The following is an 11,212-nucleotide window of genomic DNA, read 5'->3' as shown; positions in this document are numbered from 1 at the left end:
GGCTGAGGGTTAGCAGTAAGTAGGAGTTAGGTTCAGTTTTGGTGACCAGTTGAGTTTGGCCAAGCCATTAGCCAGGCATTTTGAAGCATGAGTGTCAGAAACAACAGCCATCCTTCATGCAGACAATGTGATTTCCAAGTCCAAAATAATGAAGAAGTTTCTGTAATACTGTACAGGCTCTGTGGAGGGGCGAAAATTAAGTCAGCAGGTTTCTGCCCTCATAGCTGCCTGAGTCCTTGGGAAGATGGTGTTTGAATACATTTGCACTTTTAAATGTCTTAGATTGTCTTGATGACGTGGCCTTGACAAAGAAGTCTTTGTTTGCTGCTTCTCTCCCCTCTGTGTGGATTTTTATATTCTTTGAACCACCCTATGTTTTGTGTTGTTGCTTTTGTTAGGAAAGGCAAAGTTAATAGATAATATATGCCCTGAAGATTTTCTCCTTCTAAACTGGTATTTTGTCACAATTTTGTGTCTTGTATTGAGTTTTAAATGACAGTGCCATTGTGCAAGTTAGTAAGCACTTTAACAATTGCCAAGGATAAAGTTCGATTCAAACTCACCGTGACAGAATTTTTATTTGAAATTCAAGTTATGGATATTTTTCTTTGGTTCTTTATGGATTTTGCAATTTGTATACAAGAAACATTTCAATACTCATCTTCTCAGTAAGAGATGATTAAATGTATGACACATTTTGGCAACCCAGGAGACTACATTCCTCATTTTTTTTCTAATGGGAGTGTTTTATTGATTGGTCATCAAGAGAGATATTTGTTTCCACAGAGAAGTACAGATAGAATATAAAATCTACTTTTGAGTATCAGTTAGTGAAGAATCATTGGGCGGTACGTCAGTACAGAGATACATATTTGAAAAGGAAAAATGTGAAGACAGAATTATTTCTAATTATAAGTTACCACTTGCCTAAGAAAAAAAGATATCAGAGTCATCTGAGATAGTTGTGCACTCTAGTTTGTATAATTTTGCACACATTTCCAGAGAATTAGATTAAATTAACAAATGAGACAAATAAACAGCAGGAATGAGCCTAGAAGTGTAACATAGCTGCTGTTATGTCTGGGCAATAAATGACTGTGTCCCCAGACTGTCCCCAGAAGCTGCCATGATTCCTTATGTCATGTTAGGAGAAGAAAAATTATTCCAGAGTCCGAGAGAATCTGGCTGTGAATCTAGACTCTACGATTGTATGAATTTGAGCAAGTTAACTTCGAGGCCCAATTACCTCATCTATATAATTGGCACAAACAATATGTTCCTTGAAGATTTTTTTTTTAATTTGAGAGAGAGCAAGAGAGGGTGAGAGAGTGGCAGAGGGAGAAGCAGACTCCCCACTGAGCTGGGAACCCCAATCAGGGCTCAATCCCAGGACCCTGGGATCATGACCTGAGCCAAAGGCAGATGCATAACCAACTAAGCCACCCAGGTGCCCCAAGATTTTTTTTAGAGAGGCAAATTAAGTAATATCTGTAACATCCATACCCTGGTTTCTGACCCTTGGTGGGTTCACCACCATAGGATTATTATAGAGCTACTCTAATTCCTAAGGAGCAAACCCTGACATTGAACCTCAGTGCCCCCTAGAGAAAACAATGAGTACTCTCACCTCAAAAATACATTTTTAAAAGTTGAAACTTTCTTTATATTACTTAATCTAATAGCTAATTCACAACTCATATTTGACACCTATAATTAAATATCCAAAAATCTCGAATTTATCTTGGCGTTGAAATAAGAGCAATAATAGTGACAGTAATAAAAACAGGTAAGTATTGTCCTTTGGTTACCTTTGGTTAACTTTAAGAGGAGTTAGTGTAATATGACATTAGTATTAGGCATTAATAATTACTCTATATCAGTGTTGTTCCAGTCAGGATAGAGAGACCCAGAGAAATTGGAACATGGATAGTGTCTGCCTTTGGCTCAGATCATGATCCCAGGGTTCTGGGACTGAGTCCTGAGTTGGGCTCCCTGCTCAGAGGGGTGTTGGCTTCTCCTACTCCCTCTGCCCCTCCCTGGCTCCCCACTTGTGCATTCTCTCTCTCTCTCTCTCTCTCAAATAAATGAATAAAATCTTAAAAAAAAAAAAAAGAAATTGGAGCATGGAAAACTTAAGGTAAAGAGAGTTACCTGTAATAAGAGATTAGAGTAAGACAGGCTGGTAAGAAATAAAGAGAGCTCTAAAGAATACAGGAATAGCTGCTCTAAGTGGTGACCACCCCCAGGGCTGAGACAAACACCTAGAGAAGGGCTGCTGGTCAGACTTCTGGGGGTGGGTGCAGCCCTGGCTCACCGGATGGCAGACAAGTCACTGCCATGCCACATGAGTGGAATTTGCTGGAAATCCATCCTCTGGAGCTTCCTGGGAATCTTTTCTCCACAGTGCAGTAGAACACTGTGGTGACATCTCCCTGGAGGCACTGGCTTCTGCCACAAGCCTGCCTTCCAGGCACTACTGGGAGGGGGGTGCTGGTGCTGGGTGCTGGTGGCCCCCGGCCGCTGCAAGAGCTGAGTGCTGGAGAAGAGGTTTGACTGCAGGACCCCTCCAGGAGCAGGACCCTGCCAGAGGCAGGAAGCAAACACTGCTCCTTTCTCCCATCACCTTTACTGATAAAGCTTCCCATCCTATTAGCTGGCAGAGCAATGATATTTTAGACGGCCCAGAACCACTTTCACAGAGAGACCAAAAGGATGAATTTGGAGCAGAGGGCCAGCAAGAGATAACTTTATGGTCAGAGAGACACCTTTCCTGAAATATGGATGAAACCCACAAGGTAGGATGTGTGGAAGGAGAGACTAGAATGATACAAAGTACTTGAGAGCTTACCCCCTTCTCCTTAAAGATAGCCTATACTGCCTCATTTTTGCCTTTATTTTTTATTTTTTTTTCCCCTACAACAGACTTGGGATGTGAATCTTGAACAGAGGGGCCCTGTGAGAAACAACTTCATGAAATTTGGGTTTATGGCTATAGAAGTATGAAGTCCTCATCCCTTCTGGTACATAGGGCTCGCGGTCATGAGACGTCCACGGAGCATCTTCTCTCTGGGCGCAATTCTCTTGAGCAGGCCGTGTTTCCCTTATGACGTGGAAGTGGCAGGGAGGCATCTGCCCCATGGTCAGCATAGGTACTGACTTGTAGAATGAACCAGATTCTGAGGAGATTTAAATGGAGAAATTGATCAAGGGTGGAGACTTAAAAAGGAAACATAAATAAGACTAGTACAAACATAAATAATATAAATCTGCTTCCCCTAGTAGAATAGACATTTTTTTCATTTTTTTTATCGAAGTTTGATCTGCCAACATATTGTATACATATTTCGAGCTCAGCTTTCTTTACAAGTAGACTTGTGAATTAATTGGTGTTTGATTGCAACTAACTGACATTATTGGCTAAGTTGAAGCAACAGGGAAACAACTCCTGGATTACTTCTTCAGGACTAGGTTATGTAGAGGTTATATGGGAGATCTTTGGCATCTATGAACAGCCTCAGCAGGCACACAAGCCCTTGGATTCTGGGATGATGTTTTCTGAATGTATATTCAAGTAGTTGTTCTTAAATCAAGCGACTGTGTCTACACAGGGACCATGTGTTTGAATTTTGTAACATAAACTCAAAAAAGGATTACATTTTTCCAAAGTCACTTAGACTTTAGTCTCCTTTTCCCCCTACTTTTTTCTTTATTTTTGTCTAACAATTAGCTATTTATTTTTTTGATTGTTTGAAAATGTGGAAGGAATTCAATCTTATTGAATTAATTCTATATATAAGAAAAGGCAATAATCATTAGTGAAAGAGAGGGAGAATAGAAATAAAATGAACTCTGAGAGACTATCTCAATGTTTCTGTTTCTTTGATCTGCCAAAGTCTGATGAGAGAGAGAAATGTCTCATAGATATTGTATCTATACTGAGCTTGTAGGTGTACTGTTGGCTATTTCACATTTGCACCTCCTCTTTCCCCTCTTAAGATCTATCTCCTTTTTCCTGAGCAGGAACTATGTATTCTCTGCTGAAAGCAAAAATGAAAACAAGAACATCTTGCAGAATTGGCTTCAGTGGACTTTGCTTCTATGTAGATGGCAAGGAGAGCTAAACTTTTTTTTTTAGATTTTATTTATTTATTCATGAGAGATACAAAGAGAGAGAGAGAGAGAGGCAGAGACACAGGCAGAGGGAGAAGCAGGCTCCATGCAGGGAGCCTGATGCGGGACTTGATCCTGGGACCCTGGGATCATGCCTGGAACTGAATGAGGGCAGATGCTCAACCACTGAGCCACCCAGGTGCCCAGGGAGAGCTAATTAACCAGAAGGTTTAGTGTGGTAGAATTTTATTAATGGAAAAGAAACTTAGTTAACAAAATGCATTTCAAGTCACTACATAGTACCTCTACTATCACAAATAATTTAGAGTTGTAGGGTTTGTCAGATTTTCCAGTAACATCTGTGCTATTTGATCTTTTTGATTACTTTTGTCAGTTATTAAGCAAATTGCTTCCTTTAAAAAAATGTACAACATCACCCAATACATCTTTTTTCTAGGTGTTTCTTGGTAGCTCAGTCCCACTGTCCCTTACTCAGAAAGTCTGGATAAAGTTTTCCTGTTCACCAAATTTGTGCTTAGTGAGAAGGGACACTCAAGAACAGCCGGAGCTAGGTCTGTCAAACAGATATAAATTTCTAATTAGGCAGAATGAGAAGCCCTAGAATCATTGATCATCATAACCGTTCCCAAAGCAGAGTGGAGGTTATATTGGGAGATCTTCTGGCATTTGTGAACAACCACGACAGGCACACAAGCCCTTGGAGTCTGGGATGATGTTTTCCGAATGTATATTCAAATAGTTGTACTTAAATCAAGAGACTAATAAAATGTCAATTAATTCTAGGAGAGATTATCATTTAAATGGTCCGTTAGAAAAACTAAGGCAGCATTGTTCCTCTCAAAGAAGGCTGAAGAGATAATTAGACATCAGTGGAATACCAACACAGTACTGGGGGAAAGAAAGGGCACAATGACTTCTAAAATTTATAGAAAGAAAAATGAGCACGGAGACCTGGACCTCATTAGTACTGAGTTGCAAGATGATTACTAATGCGAATGAACAATTGTTTAAGCTTTGTACAGTTCCAGAATATTCCTTGAGATTGTTCAGGGAATCAAAAGGGGCAGCATTTCAGATCTCCTTTTGTATTTAAAATCGGTAATAAAATTCATTTTGCTAACAAATGCCAAAATCAATATGGATGCTTCAATAAACCCAAATCAAGGGCACAATCTCACAAAAATTATATGTTCATTATTGTTACTATTGTCGCTATTATTACCCACCCCTTTCTCTTGGGGTGGGACTCAGTTAAGGGACATATAGGAGCTGGAGAGGCAGAGATTGGAACACCGGTTTTATGACTCATGGAGGACTGATGGGAGAATGGGGGGTTTTATGTGTGGGCCAAAGGGATACTCATCCCCACCCTATGGACAGACTCAGTCCCTAGCACTGCATCCTCGCCCTCTGCTCCTAGGGACAGACTGCCCTCTGGAGGCCCGCAGCTCCTGGAGAGAGATCCCCAGGAGTGAACGCTCCCCACTGTCTCTCCAAGGGAAGGCGGCGAGAGGCAGGGTGCTGCCCCATTGTGGAGTGCCCGTGGGCACCTGTGTCCACAGCGACATACCCTTGGTAGCGCAGAAGACTCTTTTCTAGGGATATGCACATTTAATTTTCATCCTGATTGACTCTAATTGTTTTTTTCTATATAGTCGTGAGGAAATGAAAGTTTCTTAAATATCTCCACCAAACTACCTCTCACTTCTGATTGAATGAATTCCTTATTTCCTTGTAACTAAGACTCGCAGGTCTCTGGGTTAAACTCATTCTTACTGAGCCAAAGTAAGTTAAAATAAGATAAAACAAAACATTAAATAAAATATGATAAAAATAAGTATAAAATTTTGTCTATCCTTACCAGAGTTTCAGGTTTCTTGAATCTCAAGAAGCCTAGCCTTGGTATTTTCTTGTTGTGCTTAAAATAAAAATTAAGCCACTGTTTTATGGCAAAGCAAGAACCAGAGGCAAGCCCTCTCTGTCCCTATCTAAAATTCTTTTCACTTCAAATCATTTGCCATCATAAGACCTTCAGAAAGGACATTGAATACCAAGTTAAGCTGACCCGTTGAGAGCGCAGAGTCTGGAGACAGACGGTTTTGAGTTTGACTTTCAGCTCTGCTCTTACTAGTGTTCTGACTTTTAGAGAGATCACAGCCTCACGTGCTTCCTATGCAAAAGGCAGACTGCAATACCTCTCTTGCCATATTGGTGTGTTTAAATGAGATAAAGTGTTCAAAATGCATATGGAAGGGTTGCATGGGTGATGCAGTTGTTTCAGCATCTGACTTTTGGTTGTGACATTAGGGTCTTGAGATCGAGCCCTCATGGGGCTCCATGCTTGGCAAGGAGTCTGCTTGAGATTCTCTCTCCCTCTTCCTCTGCCTTTCCTGCCCCTGCTCTCTCTCTCTCTCATAAATCAATCAATCTATCTATCATCTATCTATCTATCATCTATCTATCTATCTATCTATCTATCTATCTATCTATATCATCTATCTTTAAAATGCACGGGAAGTGTTAACATTACTTATCATCAAACTGCAGTTGTACATAGTATGAATAAAAGTTTGATTTTACATGAGTTGTAAATGGAAAAAAATGCTATGTGAACCATCTGGAAAGATATATCAGGTGCTTAGCCACTTCCTAACAGCACCGTCATCAGAAGTGATCTGTCTATTCTTCTTTACTTTCTTAAAGTCTGGTTTGATTTCTGACTGTTCTGGATCAGTTTTTTTTTTTCTTTTTCTTTTTCTTTTTCTTTTTCTTTCTTTTTTTTTTTTTTTAAGATTTTACTTATTTACTCATGAGAGAGACAAAGAGAGAGAGAGAGAGAGAGAGAGAGGCAGAGACGCAGGTAGAGGGAGAAGCAGGCTCCACGCAGGGAGCCTGACGTGGGATTCCATCCTGGGTCTCCAGGATCAGGCCCTGGACTGAAGGCGGCGCTAAACCGCTGAGCCACTAGGGCTGCCCAGGATCGCTTTTTTCTTATGTGGCTGCCTTGAGGCCACATGAGATCCCTGGGGCTTTGTTCCCCAAATCTTGTCTTCATCACTATTTTCATGGCTATCTACTTAACCATGACTACCTTTGCTTCTCCTAAAGGCCTGACATTATTTTTAAGGGAATAAAGTTTTCTCTCTCACAGATAACAGAAAGTAGCATTCTAGCAACTACCAAATCTAGCATTACTAACTGAGATTCTTTTGGTTCTATAATAATTTAAAGCCATCTTTTCTCTTTCTTTTAGAAATATATTTGATAAGCTCTAAATAGAACTTCTTATATGCCAGACGCTTTCCTAAGCTCTTTACAAGTACTAACTCATTTTATCCCTATTCCATCTTTATGAGTACAGTCTATATTTAATCTAATTTTGTGTAAAATGGAAACCAAGGCAGAGAGAAGCTAAATGCCTTACCTAAAATTACACAGCAAGGAATTGATAGAAGCAGGATTTACTGCCAGGGATTCTGGATCTAGCCTCTATGCTTTCAATGACTTAGCTTTTAACAACTCTTGGTTACCCTCATTAAATCATCTTTAAGTCTGGTACTACCAGAAGGGCATTACAGGCTTAATTAGATGAGGGCTGAAGAACTTAAGATTATAAGTTTTAAAAAGTTCAACAAACAGTTGTGATGCCACTGTCTACAGCACTTAACAGAAAGGCGATCCAAGAGGATGACATTTTGGAACATGGAATTTGTTTTGTTTTGTTTTGATTGTAGCACAGATACAATGAGAGGGTTCTGGGAATAGAAAATAAGGAGGAGACAGGGATTGGAACAAGGGATGGGAGATTTGCGAAATTGTCAGAGCTGAAGTCAAGGAGCAAAAAAGAGAAAGTCAGTTGGGCTTATGGGATCAGTGTGAGGTTTACCATCACTTCCCGGGGCAGAGAGTAGGGAAAATAATCTGGGATGAGAATGAGGAGGGAGATGGAGGGCTGAGCATCAGTAAAGTGGTGTTTGGGGTAGAGGGGAATCTGATGCCTTCTCTTCTCCTCTGAGATTTGCCCCCCACTTTCTCTGGAGTTTTTGCCTTTCTAACTGGTACTGGCTATGCTCAGAGTTTAGAGACACTTGAAGCACAATAAAAATGAAATGCCACCATCAGAGTTGTGAATGATCCTGATGAAGATGATAATTGGAAAGTGTCTACAGCCTGAAGCAGCCACTCCATAGCACAGAGTTTATCACTGAACTCAGGAATAAAATGGACACATACTAACCATAGTAGAGCCACCTAAGCAAGGTGAAGTATCACAAAGAGGACAATGCTTATTAGCAGTGTTAGGAACATAACACTCAAACAAACTGGGAGGTAGTATGGGTTTCTGATACCTCCAATTCATTAAGATCTCCATGCATCTATCCCCTAATCAAAAAATGCAGAAGATATCTAAATGGTGTTGGTTAGGGATGGCACTCATTAAGTGTCTGGTCCAACCCCTGGCAAGTAGTAGTATGTGCTTAAAATATTTGCTGAGTGAATAGTGAGAACTAAAATATGTTAGCTTTCATTGGAAAATAAAGAGAATTTGTAAAAACACAGGAGAGTAGAAGAGAATGATATATCAGCCCAGAGTTGATGAGCATTACAAATTTGTCAGAGATGCTTCATTTTCTAAGTAAAAGAAAATAAGTTATTGTACATTTCCACATTTTGCTTGGATTGAGAAAATATACAGGGAGCATAAAGTTTCATTCTTTGGGCAGGTAGCCCGGGCTGAGAGATCAGAGGGAGAAAAACACAGCTATTCAACCTTCATTTGGCTTCCATTACTTCATGGCAAATAGAAAGATATTTCAGAGTGGAACAAACATTGACAAAAGTATCTAAAGCAACTTGTCCAGAAGCATTTCATCTGAGAATAGAAACAGATAGGGATATCTGTGGGGGTATCACTGTATTGTGATATTTGAAGAACAATAGAGAAGATGATTGCTCTAGAGAAGTGAAGAAGGGCAGATGTGCTGCCTTTCCAAAGGGAAACCATCTTTGAACCAATGGATGGAGAGCTTAGCCCAAGAGGCGCTATGAGTCCATGCTCAAAGGAATGGTTAGAATCTAAAACAGGGAGAGCTGACCCTTGGGACTCAGCACAAGTTTACTCGGGGCGAAAAGGAACTTTCCAGAATGAACTTTATGGATATAATGATGAACTGGTACACCAGAGAAATGGTGTAGATGTGCATAAGTGAGGATGTGATAATTCCCCTTTTCTATCTTTGTGGGCAAAGTTCTATATATAGGTAGGGTGGTGATACAGTTAGGTAGACTGATAAGTAGGTGATTGCAAAGTTTTTGTATGAAATATGAATAATGGTTGATGATGGCAGAGTAAGAAGGTCCTGCTGACATGCCTTTCTTCAGTGGCAGTGAACTGGTCACATTTTATCATGAAATAGCCCTGCAGAGATGACATGAAGATTATTCATGGGCTTTCAACATTAACATTTAGACACTTCCCTACAATTCAATGTTTCTTCTTGGAGGACTTGTTCATTTAATCTAATAAATGTCATTTAGTAAATGTTTAAGGTCACTATATGAAAGGAAAATGGTAAATCTCTAATATTCATTAATGAAGCCTTTATTGTAACTATATCATGCTTAGAATTATCTTAAAAGTAAGAATGAAATTCTTTCAGCCTTTTATTAAAGCTGCAACTACTCAGGGCCAATATTTTATCAATCGTGTGTACTTTGATCCTATCCTACTCACTGCATGTCCCTTTTCAATGAATTAAACCACTAAAGATGGAATTATGGGTGTCTGGGAGGGTAAAGCCATCCTTTTTGATTGGCTGTGGTCCTTTCTTTGTTTTATAAACAGGAAAGTCTCCTTTTGCTTTGTTAGAGTGAGTTCTCAGGGATTGAGTCAATTGATCCAGGCTAATCATCGTAACCTCATTTCTTTTGAAAACTCTGCTCTTTTCTGTTCCTTTTAAGAACCATCCCGAAGAGGAGGAGACCATATTGCAACGGATGGTTCTCCCTGAATTGAAAGAACAATTAATCCAGGGTGTGCATGGGACTACTTCTGGCCTTTGAGTTCAAAATGGGAATTCTGGGAAAGATTCATTTCCCTGATGGAAGGGAAGGAGACAGTAGGGCAAAAAGACAGCTCTTCTGGCTTCTTTTCTTCTTCCTTTTGGACACTGTTGTGTGAGCACATGATGTCTACTAGACGACAAGCCCTAGTGCAACAGCCCACATGATGAGGATCGTGGTGAAAAGAAGAGGAGTGCAAGTGGTTGGTGGCATTGCTGTCATGCCAGACCAACCCTGAGCCTGTCTGCCTGCTTTCGAGTTGGTATCAATAAAAATGTTTTGGGGTTCCTGGCTGGCTCAGTTGGTCGAACATGCAACTTTTAATCTTGGGATTGTGGGTTTGAGCCCCACTTTGGGTATAGAGATTACTTAAAAATAAAATCTTGAAAAAAATAGTGATGTTTTAAACCATGAGTGCATGCACTTGCCATTACTTGCTGCTGCATAGGTCCTAATTGACGCAGAGGCAGAGGCATCCCGAATTTGTAGTAAACCCCAGAATAATTTCTTCCAGCTATACTGGTACAGGTCAAAAATATTAAGTTCTGGGACACCTGTGAGGCTCATCAGTTGAGCATCTGCCTTCGGCTCAGGCTGTGATCCCGGGGTCTGGGACGGAGTCCCACATCAGGCTCCTTGCGGGGAACCTGCTTCTCCCTCTTCCTGTATCTCTGCCTCTCTCTGTGTGTCTCTCATTAATAAATAAATAAAATATTTTTTAAAAACTTTAAGTTCTGGGATAAGTGAATCAGCTCCCTGCCAGAAGTTAAGGCAGACTGTGGTTAATCCACCAAGAATGAAAAATGCCGTTTGGCGATTGAGAGATTGTTTTTGTTTATTGTGTTTGCTCACACAGGATATGGAAATTAAATTAATTTGAAGGCCTCTTTTGAATGGATGATTTGGAGATAATATTTAAACATAAAAAATGATGTATGTATACTAAAAGAGTAAAATTAAAAATAAATGAGATCTGACATTCTCTTTTAGTACATTTTTCACTTTTATACTCTATGCT

At 40.0% G+C, this 11,212-nt stretch overlaps 1 long non-coding RNA gene across 1 annotated transcript in view; it reads right to left on the bottom strand.

The window, feature by feature from the left end:
• Nucleotides 1–559: 559 nt before the first annotated feature.
• Nucleotides 560–11,212, bottom strand: part of LOC140620014 (uncharacterized) — a 150,825-nt gene continuing 140,172 nt past the window's right edge. The window contains exon 3 of the long non-coding RNA XR_012019768.1: nucleotides 560–3,176. This is a non-coding gene — a long non-coding RNA (uncharacterized lncRNA). The remainder of the gene's footprint in view (nucleotides 3,177–11,212) is intronic.

The sequence above is a fragment of the Canis lupus genome, chromosome 28 (assembly GCF_048164855.1).
Source record: "Canis lupus baileyi chromosome 28, mCanLup2.hap1, whole genome shotgun sequence".
NCBI lineage: Eukaryota > Metazoa > Chordata > Mammalia > Carnivora > Canidae > Canis > Canis lupus.
This window is presented reverse-complemented; position numbering and strand designations above follow the sequence as displayed.